General features: G+C 48.8%; 1 long non-coding RNA gene across 1 annotated transcript; it reads right to left on the bottom strand.

Moving 5' to 3' along the window:
• Positions 1 to 1,568: 1,568 nt before the first annotated feature.
• Positions 1,569 to 12,630, bottom strand: LOC125752670 (uncharacterized). The gene is made up of 2 exons (XR_007402745.1): positions 7,542 to 12,630; positions 1,569 to 3,657 (listed from the first exon to the last, which is right to left on the bottom strand). It is a non-coding gene; the product is annotated as an uncharacterized LOC125752670 (long non-coding RNA).
• Between the last annotated feature and the right edge of the window lie 5,109 nt (positions 12,631 to 17,739).

Raw genomic sequence — 17,739 nt, 5'->3', positions numbered from 1 at the left:
GATATCTGTTACTCCCTATTGACTAGAAGTGGAAGCACATAGAAACTACTTTTTAAGTTTCATTTAGCTCTCGACTGCCTGCACTGTGACTTTCAAACTCCTTACTTTAGCATAATCAGATCTTTACAAGCTGACTTCATGACAACCTCCATCACTGTTTTCGCCCACTTAATTTTAAAGTCTGTGAGATCTTCATCATATCCAAATTTCTTCATTTTCAGTGCATTGGACATGCTCTTGTCTCTGCCTAGGAAGACCTTCTTCCAGTGTATCCCCCACCCCTGACCAAATCCTGCTGTTCTGTAAGACCTAATCTGATTGTCAGTTTTTCTGGTAAACTCCTCCACTAGTCGCTATTAGTTGCTACTGCTGTGTTCCTACACCACTCAGAATATGACTCTATTAGGCACCTAGAACACTCTTACAGAGATTCTTATCTTGCTTTTTACACCTGACTGAAGTCTTTTAAACCCCTGGAGGGTAATAACCTCTACATCTTGTGCAGATTTTCATTTCTCAATCTAGCCCAGTACCTTACTCATAGTGGGTTCTTGGCAAATGTTTACTTGGCAAATGAACATCTTGTCACAGTGTATAATCTTGGTTTCTGAAGATAGTTATTGGCTTGCTTATTTGAGAAACTTGGGAATGATAACTAAAACAAACTACATAAAACTTGGGCTGAAATAGCTGCCGCTGGCTAGCAGGTGTTCCAAATTATGTTTATCAGTGAGGATGCTGAGCAGGTGCTGGTACCCTTCTAGAGTATTATTATACCATTAAAATAATTCATAGCCAATCTCTCCCTCTCCCCCTCCTCTTCCCCCCCTCTCTCCCCCCCCTTCCTCTCCCTCTTTCCCCCTCTCTCTCCCTCTCCCCCCTCTCCCTCTCTTCCTCTCCCTCTCTCTCCCTCTCTTCCTCTCCCTCTCTCTCCCCCTCTCTCTCTGTCTCTCCCCCTCTCTCCCTCTCCTTCTCTCTCCCTCTCTCTCCTTCTCTCCCTCTCTCTCCCCCCCCCACACACACAGATGGTGGAGTTCTGTGAGTGATTTCTGTGAGAAGTGCAGGAATAAGTTTTCCTTAGGAGTTCCCTGGAGTTAATATAATACAATCACTTTCAGAGCATCAGCTTCAACTCTAAGAGATCACTGGAATCAGGATACTTCTGGCTTGATGGAAGGTCAGTATCTTAGAGATGTATGACTCACATATTCCCCGAATTACCTTGGATACGTATACCAGAGATTCAAAATTCTTGACTGTTCTTGAAAGCCGACAATTTAGGAAAGGGCAGACATTTTGGATGCCTTTCTCCATAATCAGGATGGAGAAAGGTAATAATATGTGTCACCAAATAAAACAAAGCCTACCAGACTATAAAAGAGAAAAAGAACCTAAAACATGAGTTTATTATTTTGCTTGCCAGGCAAGGGAAGGTCCACTACTGAAGAAATTCACTAAGTAGTTAATAGGGATGGAGTGTGAAAGTAGGGGTTATGGGGCTTTATCCGCTGGAATAGGGGTATCAAGGTGGTTATGCTAAGTAATGATTGAAATCTTCCTTTCTGAATGGAATGGGATGAGTCTCTAAGTCTATATTGGCTTAAGCAAGTTCATTGGTCAGAAAAGAGTCTATATAGTTCAGTCCCCATGAAGTCTGACATTTGAGATCACTCACAATTGCATCTTTTATTATCTTAGCATAGTGGTTTGCTGAAAGCTTGTGGTTGTTTAACAACTTCACCTGGTTGAAAACAGTTTTGGTGAAACTCAGCATTCACTTTTGACTTCTCCTAAGCATGATAGGTGTGATAACTGTGATTTATCCCATGTAGAATATTGAGGGGATACATCTGATTTAGCTTGGGGTAAGGCTACAACATGGGCTCCCTACTGGTAGACGGAAGGGAATGAGGTTACAAGTCTGGGACTCTCAACAGGTAGAATTTATCAAATGGCAAAGGAAAGAACTTGGCTATGGAGTAGAGAAGCCTTGGTTTTGCTTTGCAATTTAGCTTTATAAATTCATCCAAGTCTCAGGTTTTTTGGTGTAAAACCTAGATAACAATATCAGTCTCCTCTCGGTTACTGGGAAGATCCAATGAAACAGTCTATAGAAACTGCCTCCCGCAGTGGCCTTCCTGCTCCTCATGGGGTGAACAGTGGAGAACTAGCTGTCCTCCCCTGTGAACGCCCACCCATGTGCCCCCATGTATCTGAATACGTCAGCTGTCCCTCCACACCCTGCTGGGCCCCTTGCCTCCTGAGCACGGCCCTCGCATGCCTGACCCCCTTTTCCACAGATGACCCCTTTCATTTCTCCCTTCTCTCAATACTTAAAATAATATTTGCACATCCAAAGATGACCTTTATTCACATTCTTCATTCACAAAGTCGATATAACTTCAGCATTCTTAGATTCTAAATGCTTAGCATTGGAAAACCGAGCTGCTTTGGGGAAAAGCAAATAGTCAAATGCAACTCTAAAGGAATTTTAGATTTCGGGACATCAGAGAACCAGTGTCTGAGATGCCCAGAACCAATGAGTATGTCCCATTTTAATCTCCCATCTCAAATATAGGGCTCTATATGACTTATAGCAAATCCTAATTATTCAAACCGCAAAGACCTGGTGTGACAGGGCCCAGAACACTTGGGAGATTTGACACCCACGGAGCGAGACTGGCCTTTCTGGTCATGGGAGAAAATGGTCGAGGTGTGGGGATTCTAGGAGACCAAAGGATTAGTGGGATTATACACTTACAAATACCCAAATTCCTATTCAACAGGGGTGAACTGGGCACCTTGTTTATCCGAAGAAAGTTTATACATTTGAAAAGGTGAGTCTTCTGGATCCCTGGTCCTAAAACCTGAGGGGCTCTATGAATTTTCCCCAACGTTCTCTTGCCAAATGTAGCTTAAATTTCTCCCTCAAGCCACTGGGAGAATTTTTCTAGAGGAGTGACAAGTGCGTGGTAGATAGTGACTTAGAATGACTGCAGTGTTGTTTTGCAACTTCTTTAGGCAGGTTGGAGACGAATGAAGAGTGTTTATACAGAAAGGGCCATCCCCGGAAGATGTGTACAGTACAGACCTTACTGGGGCATGGTGGTGGTGGTGGGAGGATCGCAGAGTGGGTGGGACAGGTCAGGATAGGATCGCTTATGCTGCAAAATAACAATAAAAAATAAAGACCTGGGAATCCCAGGGCTTAGAAATAAGAAGGTTTAGTTGTCGCTCCTACTACATGTCCAGCACTGGTCAGTGCATTGGGCATTCTGCTCCACATGCTCGGGGAAGGAAGGTACCCCCTCGTTGTCCCATAACCTGGGAAGCGCATCCTGTTCCTCAGACCTGCCAGTGGAAGTGAGGACTTTTCAGCTCCCTCACCCCAACCTTTGTGCCCCATGTTGTCCTGTGCAAGTGTCTGACCCCCATGAATTACAAGGGCAGTGGGAAGTGGGGGTGGGGTGGGGAATGGCCTCTTTATGGGAGCACTGTCAGGTCTCATGTAGCCTGCTCTTCTGGTCACCAGGTCTCTATCTGCTTCCTTCTTCCCAATTTCTAGAGACAGTCTCAAAGTTCTGTAGGATCATGGCTTTGGGCGCCAACTCCAGGATCGCTGGGTGCTGTACTGTAGTCAGTCTGTCAGGCTGTGACCTGGAGATCTCAGAAGAAAGAGGACAGGTTATCTGCTGCCCCAATAACTAGCCCACATGGTGGAATGGGAACAGGTGACAGGTAACAGACACGTTTTGTTAACAATGAAGTTTTGTGCGTTCACTCTTCTCACCAGAAAGAGGCGGCCTTCCTTGTACCCTCTGGCCTCTCCCTGCTGTCTGAGAGGAGTCTCATAGTTCCAGATATAATCTCTCCCACGGTGTAGCTCATCTGATTCTTCTATTTTCCCCTAGAATTCTGCCCACCTATTTGGATCCCTAATAACCCCTTTGTCTCCATCAATATCTTCTCTTCCGCTGGAGCGCGTGTAATTGTTACGTGTATTTAGCACATTCTCTGGACGAAGCCTGATGTTGAGGTTGCACACCGGCACAAATGAAGACGACCCTGGGTTCTCAGTGGCGCTCAGATTCTCGTGGAAGTAGGTAGGAAAGAGATGTTGGAAGATCACTTTTGGGGATAGTAATCTGTGTTTTGTTCATCATACTTTTTCCTCTTTCACACATCAGACACGTGAGTAAGCCCTTCTCCTTCCCTGGAGTCTGGAATTTTTGCAGGACAGAGAGCCAAAGAAAGCTGCTTGAAATCAGAGACCTTTCCTGCCTTTCTTAAAAGGGTAAGGGACAGTGAAGATTCTGGTAGGGAGGAGAAAGGCAAGGAGGGGGTGCCTTTGAAAGGAGCCAGCAGGGAAACCACCCAGCTGGGGAGAGGCTGAGGTGGGAGTTCCGGCCAGGGAGGAGGAGGGACCACAAGGGGGCTGGCTTTGTGTCGCAGGAGGACCACGGGTACTAGGATTCCACGTATTCTAAATTCTCCAAGGTTCAGTCTTTCCTTTCTTCCACCTCCCTCATATTTCTGGGGTGCCCGCTGTGGACAGCACTGGGGGATGCCCTGTGGATGCAGGGAATAGGCCAAGGTTCTTACTCTGGTGGCACCAGAGTCTGCTAGGGGGACAATCATTATAACGAGCTGGTTCTTATTTATTTTTTTTATTTTTTTTTATTTTTTTTTTCGAGCTGGTTCTTAAAGTAGGAATACTATCAAAGCAGTCTGAGAGGCAGAGAGGGAAATGGCCAACCTTCCCACATCATTTTCTTCTCTCTCTTCAGCAGACTCTTAATTTCTCCAGAATTATGTTCTCCTGAATCCTTATCTCAAGCAGTTCTTTGACCCTCTGCTTTCTGAGCGTACTTTCTCCGTCTCCTGGCTGTATTTCTTTCTCTCCAGTAGCTGGAGAAGTTTGTCATGGGTTTATTTTTGACCTCTAGTGTTCCAAATCTCAAAAATGTAGGCAAAACATGAACTTATTGAAAAATATTTGGATAGCTCATAGATTCGGGGTGGGGGAGGGAGAGACTGAAAAGTCTTACTTGGAAAATGGCTTTGCAGGAGTTAAGTTCCCACCCCTTGAAGAAGAATCTGGATTTGGCATCTCCATGGGTGTTTTGACACTTGGGAGGCCATTGCTCTGAATCATTTCGTAACTCTTTCTGTGTCTTTGAGTTACTCCTCTAGGACTCAAAGTCCTGAGCAGAAGCATCTAATTGACCTGGTCTTGCATCCTTACACTCCTGCCACTAGAGGGTCGGGGCTGGCAGTTAACGGGCTTCTGGGCTCCCATGTGGAGAAATGAGGCCCTGCTTGTACCAATATCTACAAGTAAGATATTTCTTCCGAAATAGGCAGTTATTTGGTGGCTGAATATGACTGTATATAAAGTCCCTTTTCAAGTATCATTGCCTGCCTGTGTTTTACCAGGAGACTCAGATTCATCCCAGATCCATGACTCTGGTTCTGTCCTGTCTCCCCTTTGGTGTCCTGTCTTTTCAGTTGCATTCAGAGCCTTCCTCTTGGATGCTCCATGGCCCTCCAAGCTGACATAGGCTGGGCCCGTCATCTTCCTTCCCCTTCTCACACTATCTCTTTGTTTCAAGGATCCCTTGGGAAACGAGCTAAAATGCACCCTCGATTCACTCCACCTCCACAATTCTGATGTTTTGCCTCTGGAGTAGGGTCCAGGGATCTTCAAGTTTTAGCAGATGGTACATTTAATTATTTTGATACTAGTAATGGCTGTTCTCTTTGAGAAACAGGGTTCTCATCTGTTACAAACTCTTACCAACTCTTTTCTTTGTCATATCTGCCAAATTTTCCCTTTCTTTTGTTCAAAACAATATGCTTTCACTGTTGCACTGTTTCAAGCTGTCTTTCTCCATTATTGGCTTTTTTTTTTTTTTTTTTTTTTTATCTCTCTGTCCCACCATCGCTATCATAGAACTTCTCATAGGTACCTGTGTTGATAGCATCAGGGGGGTAGAGGGAAACTGCGTTCGGCATTCACTCCCTTGAGATTTGGCCGTACTTCCAGAAGTTGGGTTCTGCGTCCTGCTCTGGGTGATACAGCATGAGATGCCTGGAAAAGCACAGGTGCTGCCCGGTTGGCATGAGAGTGCCCTGTAAACCACAGGTGTGTGATGCAAAACTGTCCTGAATCCTGATAATAGTCAACAGTGAACTCTGCTGGGGCTTCCGTGTCCGCAGCCCAACAGGCCTTCACTAAGGTACATGCCACAAGTCACATTAGTTATCAGAATGACCTTCTGGCTCTGCTTGAGGAGTGTCCTGCAAACTGCACGCTGAGCGTGACCTGCCGTGAATATTTACTCCTTTGTTTGGGCAGATGATGACCAAGCCCTTATGGTATTCTTTAGACATCTTTCTTTTCAAGCTTAATTGTGTGTTTAAAAGTTTGCTTCATACCACGAAGCTATCCGTATAAAATTGTTCTGAGGATCCTGCCATTATTCACTACCCTGGAAGGATCAGTCTCCAGTAAGCAAGGGGTTAGAATAAGGAGGCTGCCTCCTTCTCTGCTGACAGTTTTTTTATTATTATTATTATTATTAAGAGTATTATACAATTTTCCTTTCTCTTGTGCTTTATATATTGCTATGGCTTTCTGTCTCTTCTCACCTTGAAATTTTCTTTATAGATTTTAATTTAAAAGTTGCAGAGGGAGATCTCAATTTCCTTGATTCTTTGACCTCCGAGTTAGAAGACGGTTGTAGTAATAAATCATTAGAGGCAGAGTGGCGAAAAAGCATCATTTGTTCTGGGACAATTCTACGCCATAAATTTGACCTTAGACTTTAAAGAATGCTAACCATCAGAAGAGAAGCATACGTGAGCTCTGTCCCTGACCTTGAGCAAGGAGTAGCGTTGTCTGATGCAACTTGTTAAGAGCCACACGGTATCTCAGCTCTCGCGCTTCCCGATTAGATCAAGAGGTTAGCAGTGTGACCAACAGCTCATGCAAAAGCTGAATGAGTATAGAACCTACACCGAGGGCTACCTGCTTATTTACTAACTGTGGCATGTTGGCATCTATGATGACACACTCATATATGTGAGGAGTGCCACCTTTAAGCTCTCCAAGCCATTCTGATTTTGCTGCTAAATACCCATCTCTGTAGGTTACCGAGAAAGTCCTAGCAAGGGCTTTGAGAGGTTCTGGGTCTTGTACAGGACAGCCCACCTGGTTTCCTGTCATCAGTTCACATGTGTCATCACCAAGAAACTCTTGTCCTTGTCTACGCATTCCTCCATAGGCCCGAGAGCTCTCCCGGGGGGAGAAAGGAATCTTTGGCCAAGGAAGCCTTCCTGCTGCCTCTGTAGCAGTAGCACACTGTCCTCCTCCCCGGGGTCTCGCCGCTTCCCCCCGACACAGCCCGTGCCCCCAGCACAGGACTGCTCTTTCTGTCCCACACCAGGCTCCTTCCTGTTGTCTGCTGCTCCAGTCCACTCTGCTTTTCCCCTCAAACCTGTCCCCAGACTGAATTATTAGCAATCAAAACTTCGTTTACCTTTTCTTGAGAACAGGGCAGACCAGGGCTCGGAAAGTGAGGGGATATGTTTGCATTCCATCCTTCTAGTGTAGCAAAGAAAAAAAAGAAGTCTGATCCTAGAGGTCTTCTCCGCTGACACGTGGGCATTGGTCCAGTTGCTGCTGCGTACAGGATTCAGTACTCATTCCTCCTTCTTGTGAATTGATGCCGACTCTGCCTTAGATGCTCTGCAAAGCACTGAAGGCCTACTGTGGTCCCTGCCAACATCAGGCAGGGCTCTAGGGCACGACCCACGAAAACCAGTTCTTGCCAGTGTCAGTAAAAAGGTCTGGGGGCATCAGGGAGGTTTCCCTCTCCAAAATAAAAGGAGCAAATGAAATGATGTGGACTTGCCCAAGGAGTGAGTTCCAAGAATATGTGGTGAGAGGAGAGGAAATAAGGCGGGGCCAAGCACTGGAGAAGGAGAAAGGAGAACAAAGATGAGTAATGCAAGCTCTGCCCCTAACAGCCTTTGGTGATGAAGTAGACCTCTGTGCCCGTAACGTGAGGAAGTCCGTGGGGTGAGGCAGAGCTTAGTCACAGTTCCTCTTGGAAGCAGCTGGCTTTGGTGTTCCTGGAGCCCTGTGGAGCCTGCCGGTGCTGACACCATGGAAGAGTCGGTGCTCGTCTTCTGGACACAGGGCAGGAGAACAGGCTGCCTCGCACAAACGGTGGAGCATCCTAAATGGAGAAGTCACTTGAAAATTGTCTTCCCTGCCTTGTCAGCGGTAAGATGTCCTGCCTGAATTTGGAAGGAACCGTCAGACGGCATATTATTTTTGTTGTTCGTATTGAACATCTTCCAGAGGGTACCATTTCCATGGGGGTAAAGCCCAAGGGAACAGACCCAGGCACGTCCAGATGCAGTTTGGTCCTAAAGCTATTGGCTTTGCACTGACCAGGGGGGTTATAGTGGCAACATGTATCATCAGTTGTATTGGTAGTGCTGTCGCTTGCTTGGTCGTGGTGAGTACCCTTGCTATTTAGAAACCAGCCATCCCTGATAAATCGGGAAGGATAGTTTATTTTTTTTTTAAGATTTTATGTATTTATTCATGAGAGAGAGAGAGAGAGAGAGGCAGAGACACAGGCAGAGGGAGAAGCAGGCTCCATGCAGGGAGCCCGACATGGGACCCGATCCCGGGACTCCAGGATCACAGCCTGGGCTGAAGGCGGCGCTAAACCGTTGAGCCACCCGGGGCTGCCCGGGAAGGATACTTTATTAAGCCTATTAATCTGTATTTTAGTGTCACTGCTGAAAACAAATCTGAAAGAATGGAAGTATTTTTGATTTGTGGACAATTCCAACTTCCCCATCCCCACACCAACACTGCCTCTACACAGCAAACAGAGATGCAGATTCAAGACCAGGCGTAGGGTGGAGGGTCTGCCTCTAAAGCAGAGTTGAAAGGAATTATTTCTTCTCAAATTACTGAAATCTGGTAACAGGAGGAGAAAGCTTAATTAAGGGCCGTGGAGAGGCCAAACTAGCCAAAACCAGGGGGTAGCTGACTTGTAATGAGTAAGTTCCTCCACCCTTCATTGTGTATGTGTGTCTGTGTGCGCGCGTGCGTGCGTGTATGCACACATGTGTTTGTAATCTGTGAATGGTGAGGAGCCACGCCTCATTGACACGACTTTCAGTTGGTTAATGAAGCTCTGTTGGGTGGTGGTGTGTGGATGCTGGGGTGGGGGGTGGGAGATAAACTCTGCGAGCTTGGCCTCCTTGTTCCATGAAGGATCTCTAGGCCCAGGCCTCCTGGAGTGGCACTGCCCATCTTTGAATGGATGATGTGGGTGTGGACAGTTAGCATCTCAGCCCTGAACCGTACCAAAGCTTCTTGTGCCCCAAACATAGCTGAGTTAGACTTTCTCAGCTTCAGGGCAGGTACAAGCCCTGAATCAGATTTAATTTGATTCAAGTATTATCCTCCCCTATTACAAATAAAGAAAGGAATCTGTAAAGAACTTGTAAAATTCCTGTAAGGCCATGCTAAGATGAACAAAGTTCTGGTGTGAGTTCTGTGAATCCTTAAAGCTTTTTGATATTGCTATGGACTAGACTGGTGCCATCCGGTGCAACTTTCTGTGTGGATGGAAATGTTCTAGAACTATACTGTCCAATCCAGTGGCCACCCACTGTATGTGGCTATGTCAATGAAATTTTAATTATTAAAATAAGCATCAAGATTTAGTCCCTCAGCCATACTAACCATATTTCAGGTGCTTGATACACATACGTGGCTACCATATCGGAAAGTTCTGGAATCAAGAGTCTTGTTTTCTAGGTGTTGTCTCCAGGTGGGATTTGGGAAATAGTTTTCAACTGTTGTGTTAACTTTGCCTGATTAGAAGGGGTTGCTACAAGTATTGTGGAGGGGGAAGGACTGGAGATCCTATTTAGATACACCGGGAAAGAATGTGGTGGATGACAGCATGAGTGTGGAGGAAGAAGCAGTGCTGTGCTGCTCAGTTATTCACCAATTCCTATTTTATTTTTTAAATTATTTTATTTTATTTATTTATTTTTTTTACCATTTCCTATTTTAAATGTTTCTTCCCACTAGAGAGACTATGTGTGTTGAGCGGATGCTTCACACCACTCGGTTCCTACGTAGTCCTGTTTCCCTGTGTCTGGACCAGCTGTCTCTGGGCGACATCTATGTCCGTGTTCCATTAAGGGTGGGAGTATTAAGCCCCGTGCCCCATTCCCCCCAAACCGCACACAGTCTCACACATACCACAATATTGCTGGAGAAAACTCGGGGAGATGGGAGCTGGGCAGGCCAGTTTTAGTTAAAAGAGGTAACAGGGGAAGGAAAGAACCACTAAATTCAATAAATAAATGAATGAATGAATGAATGTGTTTTCTTTCTGAGAGCAATTGGCAGCCTCAGAAGTGATATGGCCACAGGCTATTATCTTCCCCTCTTTGAAGCCACGGATGGTTTGTCTACTGGTCTGATGTCAGGGCTTTTTGGAAGGATTAAATATATCGACTTCTTACTGTCAGTGTTTCCGCAGTTTGCCCCAGGCCCTCGGGGAAGGATAAAGGAGAGGCCTAGTCTGGATTTGCTTTTGAGGAGGGAAGGGACGGTGCCTTTATTCCCCTTGCTGTGAATGAGTCTATTCTGTCCCCAGCAGATGTGCACTTCTCACAGGCAGGATGCAGGCCTTTGCAGAGGAGTGTCCGGCACGCTGGCTGACGAAAGCCGACTCGCCATGCATGGTTTATTGAACTGGACTTAACTAAAAGCCTTGTATTTAAAACTAGCTCCGTGCTCCACTCTCTGACCACGTGAGTGGCTAAATGAAGATTATCAGGGACCTGAAGCCAATTCAGGTTGAACTGCCAATAGCTCCCCCAGAGCAGCTGTTTAAGCCCTCTGTCCTTACAAGTGGTTTTTTTTTTTTTTTTTTTTTTTTTTTTAGATTTTATTTATTCATGAGACACACGGAAAGAGAGAGGCAGAGACGCAGGCAGAGGGAGGAGCAGGCTCCATGCAGGGAGCCCGACTTGGGACTCGATCCTGGGTCTCCAGGATCATACCCTGGGCTGAAGGCAGGTGCTCAACCGCTGAGCCACCCGGGCGTCCCTAAGCCCTCTATCCCGATGATGACATTTGTGCCAGTTCCCCATCGCCTCAGTCCTTCATCGTCAGGACACTCTTCAAACGATATGCGGGCACTTGAACTGAGCTGAAAATCTGGTTGTAAGAGTTTACTGACTATTCAGCCAACATAAAAATGGGACTGTCTGTATATAGTCCACACACACACACAGTGTGTCTATAGTATTTGCAGCATATGTCTAATCTATACCTCTATAGTACGTCCACACGTGTGTGTATGTGTTCATGATATACACGTTTTATGTTTTAGCAAGGCTTGGCTGCCACCTGGTGGAGGACGTTCTCCAATATGTCATTTCATTATTGAACAAATAGCTAATAAAATGCCTATATCATTAGTTAATTGCATGTCGGGATGCCTGGGGAAATGTCCTGAGATAGCTCAGTGGCCTTAAGGGAATTAGAAAGTTTCACGAATCTAACCGCGCTTATGGTATGTCTGTGGAGTTGAGGGCACGTCTGTAGGGCCCTGTCTGCCCCCAGTGGGATTGCTCAGTAGTCAAGTGAGTCTCTGGCACCAGAGCCAGCGTCTTCTAGGGTCCTTCCTGCCATGGGATTGTGCGAACTTTATACCTAGCTCCCGAGAACAACTTGGAGGCTAGAACTGCTGGGCTTCTTACTGCCAGCTGGAGCTAGGGGACAGTCCTGTCAATTCCGGCCAGATGTGACCTCTCCTAGCAGCCACCCACGGGTCGTAGAGCAGATCTCATGGAGCAAATGAGAGCAGGAAAGAAGTCTCCTTTTCCTCTACGGGGTGACTGCCCTGTACGTGAGGAGCACGAGCAAGGCAGCACGGAGAATGGGCAAGACCAGCTGAAGCGGTGCTGGGCGCCCGAGACACTGTCCTCAAGTCGGGGTCACGCCACAGGAGTATGACCTATTTGCCTTTGAGTTCTGGAACCATTCAGGGCACAAGGAAGGCACTTGGATTTTGAGGACGATTGATACAATAATATATCGGGTCACGCTGAGCCGCCTTCCCCGATTCCTTGGCCCCCCTCCCCAGGGAGATCGCCTGTGTCCCCCTTGCTCAGCCCCAGGGGCAAGGCCAGTGCCCGGGGATTTGGTGGCCGGAGCCGATGGGCACAGGGTGGGGGCAGCTGCCGTGCGGTCCGGAGCCCCGAGGGCCCTCTGGCCCCCACTAACCTTGGCTGAGCTGTGGACGCCTCCTGCTGCTCCCCGTGCACACCCGTGAGTTGCAGGTAAAACTTCCCGATTCCGAGTCTTCTTGAGAGAATTAGGAGAACCCGCTTGCTGAGTAAGAGGTGCTTCGGGGGCCCGGCTTGGGTGTCGGGGCGTGAGACTGGCATCGGCACAGCTGTCAAGCCGGTAGGCGCAGCCACCAGCACGTCCCCCCTGCGGCGGGCCCGGCCTTCGTCCCGCCGGGTGGCCACTGACGGACCTGGTCACAGGAGGCGTATCTTGAAATAGCGTCTCCACTGGGCTAAGGACGGAGCCAGAGCTGCTTCTGGGAATAGAAACGTCAACCCCGAGTGGCCGGCAGGGCCCTCGAAACAGCAGCGCGGCGACGGGCCAGCGGGGCGGGCTTGACACTCTGCTCCGCGCGTGTTAAAACGGACTGACCGGGACCCCGGGTGGCTCAGCGGTTCTGGAGTCCCGGGATCGAGTCCCACGTCGGGCTCCCTGCAGGGAGCCTGCTTCTCCCTCTGCCTGTGTCTCTCTCTCGAATAAATAAATAAAATCTTAAAAAAAAATAATAAAACGGACTGACGCACGTTGTGGTTAACCATCCTGGAGTGACGGGATGTTCCTACGGTCAAAACAGGTGATGGATTTCAAATGCAATTTGAACCTAATCATTTGGGTGAGGTTATTTCATAGTTGACTAATTTAGCAAACCATTCTTAAAAAGTGCTAATTAAACGTCGCCCGAGGTTATCTATTTGCTGCCAGAAGTACAGGAAAATGGGTGCAGAAGGGTTTCAGTCCAGCTAATTATTGAATAAGGCAGAAGGCTCGATTACCGCGGCCGAGAATATTCTTGGGTGGGGGGGGGCCCTTCTTGCCCAGCGCGTCTCGCCATGTAGGGGAGTAGCCACGGGACGGCCGGGATGACGGGGCGTCTTAGGTGCTTCATTTTGGGCATCGGCGCATCCAGGCGTCGTCGGGGCCGATCCCCTTCTTGTGTCCTGGCCTGGGGGACGCTCGGGCCCGGTCGGCAGCCTCCTAAGGGCCACACAGCCCGGGTTGTGTCGCCTGCCCCAGCCGCCAGCGTCCGGTGGCCCGGTCAGAGTGCGCCCCGTGCTGGGCCGGAGGCAGCTGCCGATCTTCCTGACGCTTCCCCGACCCTGGAGGAGTGTAGAGACCCGGCGTCTCCAGGAAGCCTCCGTAGAGCTAGGCTGTGGGCTCTGGGGGCCGTGCACCTGCCGGCCTGCCCTCGTCCAGCTGCCAGGGGGCCGGTGCGGAGTCCTCGGCAGGTGCGCGCCGGGTGCTGCTCGGGGGGGGGGGGGCACAGTGAATAAGGATCACGGGGAGGCCAGGAGGCCATCGACTGGGGGGAAAAGGATTTAAAGCAAAGTAGCGGGGACTCAAAGCGCCCGGGATGGGGTGGGCTGGGCTGGGCTGGGGTGGCCGGCAGAGCTCTTTACTCAGTGGCCCGCTCCAGGTGGGTGGCGGCGGCCACGTGGGCATCTGCACAGGAGCAGCCCGGGCGGCGGCGGGCCTGCGTGTGTCTGCGGCATCGTGGGGAGCGGGTGCGGGGGCGGGTAGAGGTTGGTGGTGCGATCGCCCTGGGGACTCCGGAGCCACTGCAGGGCTTTGCGTGGAGAAGCGGAATGACCGGCCGCGGCCACTGTGCCGGGAGTCAGGAGGGGGCCGCAGTAGGAGTGGGGGCCGCTGCGGGCAGTGGCAGTGGCTCCGATGACAGAGTCGCGGCTCGGGCTGGGACGGTAAGGGCAGAGGTGGCGACAATGGTCAGATCCTAAATACATCTTAGGGCTGCCGACCGACAGGGAGGGGAAGAGGAGAAAGGAGGGCCTCGGGGACTGGGGCTGAGCGCCCAGGGATGGGGACGGGGGTCGTGGGGGCTGGCTCTGGGGGGCGCACCCGGGCTAGTGGTGGACGCGCTGGGGGCGAAGGGTCCTGGGTCTCCGAGCCGAGGTGTGGGGCTCCCCGCAGATGCTGTCTGAGGCCGCAGGTACCAGGGCAGATCAGAGGGGCCCGGGTGTGCGGTCGTGCGAGCATCTGGCTCTTGGTGTCAGCTCAGGTCATGCTCTCGGGGCCGTGGGATGGAGCCCCGTGTCGGCTCTGCGCCCGCTGTGGCGGGGCCCCCGCTCGGGGTGCTGTCCCCCTGCGCCCCCTCTGCCGTGTCTGCTCGCCCTCTTTAACGTGAGGCCAGTCCCGATGCTTGTGTGTCTCCCGCTGGCTGTTTGCAGGCGGACGGGAGCCAGGCGTTTGGGGTTCCACGGGGCTTTGGCTCCGCGGGTGAGCCCGGGGAGAGGGTTGAGGGGTTCGGATGGGGTGGCCGTGAGCACCAAGATGGATTCAAGGGGGAGGTGCTCCAAGACGTTGGTTGAGGAAATATCCGATTGAATGGAAAGCTGACATTTCATTTGCAAGAGAGAGAAAAAGTGTGTGTTCTTGAAGAGTGGCCCAGGTGCTTGTCTCAGTGTCTGAGAAACTCTGACTGGGTCAGAGCACTGGGGTCCGCGCGGCCGCCACCTGCCCCTGCGCCCCCGTCTGCTGAGCCTTTGAGGATCTGACTGCGGCTCCCTGGGGCCTGTCTGCTTGGGCAGATGCCTTTGCAGTGTCAGCAAGTGCTTTTTCTTTTTTCCTTAAAGATTCTATTTATTCATGAGACACACAGAGAGAGAGGGGGGGGGGGGGGCATAGGGAAGAGCAGGCTCCATGCAGGGAGCCCAACGCGGACTCGATCCCTGGGCCCCGGGGTCACGCCCTGGGCCGAACGCAGCAGCTCAACCACTGAGCCCCCCAGGCGCCCCTAGAAAGTGTTTTTTATTAAAATGTGACGATTTATTTTTTCCTTACCTATAAAGACTTTAAATTGAGTAATACAATCCTATTTCAAAAAATAAAATGCCATTGAACATGCTGCTTAAAAAAAAAAAAAACACAACAAAAAAAAAACCATGCTGCTTATTTTCTTTAAAAGCGTAGAAAAAAGACAGAAGTAGATAGAAGAAAAAGTCACCCGCACTTTGATTATTCAGAGCTAGCCATGGTAAAAAAAAAGTACATCTGTTCTCCTGTAGTAACGTCTAATATTTATGTAGCTGCGGTCAGACTGTTGGTGCGCGCCGCGTGCGTTGGCCCTGCCCGGCCCGGCCCGCTCCTGCCCGGGGCAGACGAGGCCACCTGCTGCCGTGGGCCCCGCGGGAGCCGCTCAGGTTTGCGCTCGGGGACGGCGGGACGACAACGTGGAAGCTCCCGCTTAACTGGATTTTCTGCTTGATTGAAGCTAACTCGTTATTACACGGACCTGGCACAGGGTTGGGCTCGTCTCCTGGGACCAGGGACCTGGGACCTCTCATCGAGCCCGGCAGTTGCTGTCAATTTTCAACAAGGCCCCAAGAGTACGTTTGTAAGAAACACGAAGTCCAGGTGGCTCTTGATGCCTTTGGTACGCAGCACGATCTAGAAAGCAGATGCATCCCCTCCCTCAGACTTCACGCGGGGCCACACCGGGTCTCCCGGGGAGTTGACCCGGCAGGGATCTTGCAAGTTAATTTAGAGGCTGGGCCCCCGCGAGTGTTTGTTCAGCCTTGGACGGAACCCCCGGGGTGCTCGCCCGGGCCAGAGGGAAAGGGGGGTGCATGCTGTGGTTGTCGGATGGCGGAACTGTCGGGAGGTTCTTCTTCATGTTAAGATGAAGTGTGCCTCCCACGGAGTCTACGAAGGGTCCTGGCGTATGGAATGTTTCGAGAAGACCAGATATGAATAAATGGAAACGACAGTAACGTGGGGCTTCGGTTACTCTGAATTTGTAGTCAATCCATTCATCTCGTCCCTTTTGACTCTAATATCATTTCCTTGATTTTTGTGCTCCGGAGCTTCGGCTCTTAGAAATCACACACCCGCCCAGGAGAAAGGTTAACCTTAGAGCAACTTGTGCAAAGCTATTTGTTCCTGAAGACAGGAATGAGGAACGGTGGCAGGAGGGTGACTAACGCCATTTAGGTATCCACGCAGACGCACAGCCACTAGCAACATCTCATTTAGAAAAGAAATTATGAAAATGAGTTGTGTGTCCACTTAAAACTGAGAGCACGTTTTTCTTTTTGTTGGAAAACATACTCTCTTCCTTAAAAAAAAAAAAAAATCTCTATCCTACCCCCCCCGCCCCCATTTAGCCTTTAAAAGAATGTATTGGCTTCTTCGTGATAATCTGTGACTTCTTCCTCATAAAATCATTGTTCAGTGCCACTGGCATACACATATTCAAACTGACCATGTTGCTCAACCCCTTGCAATGGAATTGAATAAAAACTTGGATTAAAAGGTCAACTTTAAAATATGCATAATAAATTCACCAACAAAAAGCTTCCCAACAACTTTCTGCACCATTTCTCCTCATCTCATTACTCATGTAGGCTCCCCGAATTTTAAGGCCTGCAAATAAAAGAGCAGAACTTGTAGACCACTGGGGCCTAGGAAATTCTCTTTTGTGAATAGGGAATGAAAAGTAGAGTGAGTGAAAGATATTTCTTAAATCAATGACGTTGACACAGTAGAGAGACGATTGTCAGACACTTAATATTTCCATGGTATAAAAAAAAGTAAAACCTATTATTTTAAGAAATCCCTTACTCTATGCCTTTCAAATATTTGTACCACAGCCATACTGAAAGCCTCACTTTTTGAGATGATTATTTCTCTAATTTTATAACCGATGATAGTAAGGTCATTGGGTTTATGCAGCAGGGGCTGGTGGGTCGAACTGTAGGAGTTTCTGTGTGAGGAGAGTGTCTTGCTGTAACATGGAGGGGCTGCTCATGCATTCTACAAATATTTGCTGAGTAACTACATAAATAAGATAGGAAGACAGGTTTTTTTGGATAAGATCATTTGTTTAATGAAAATCAATCCTTTTGTGGCATTTACACTTTTTTAAAGTTAGGGGTGCTACCTATTAATAGAGGACCCTAAATCAGAATCAGAAATAATGAGGTTTAGTTAGTATGGGCAATTCCGGGGGAGATAACATACCATTCTTTTCTTAATGGTTTTAGACTCCTCAGGCTAATTTCTTCTGCATGCGAAAGGTGTGATTTGTGGAACAAGGAGATGTAAACACAAACGATATCGGAATTGGAACCGAATGTCAGGGTCTCCAAGTATTTTGAAATAACATCTATTCTTGCCTGCCGTCTACTTCAATTTAGGACGGCCAGGGTCAGTCCTTGAACCTCCAAAGCTGAAAATAGCTCCAGCTACAAGATTTTTCACTCTGCAAAATTTGTTAATCTCATATTCTTCCTTTTTTTTTTTTTTTCCTATTTGGCCAGTCACACATGCTCTTTACATTAATTTTGATCTCGATTATTATGGTCCAGACGGATTTCCTA

Source organism: Canis lupus, chromosome 16 (genome assembly GCF_003254725.2).
Source record: "Canis lupus dingo isolate Sandy chromosome 16, ASM325472v2, whole genome shotgun sequence".
Lineage (NCBI taxonomy): Eukaryota > Metazoa > Chordata > Mammalia > Carnivora > Canidae > Canis > Canis lupus.
This window is presented reverse-complemented; position numbering and strand designations above follow the sequence as displayed.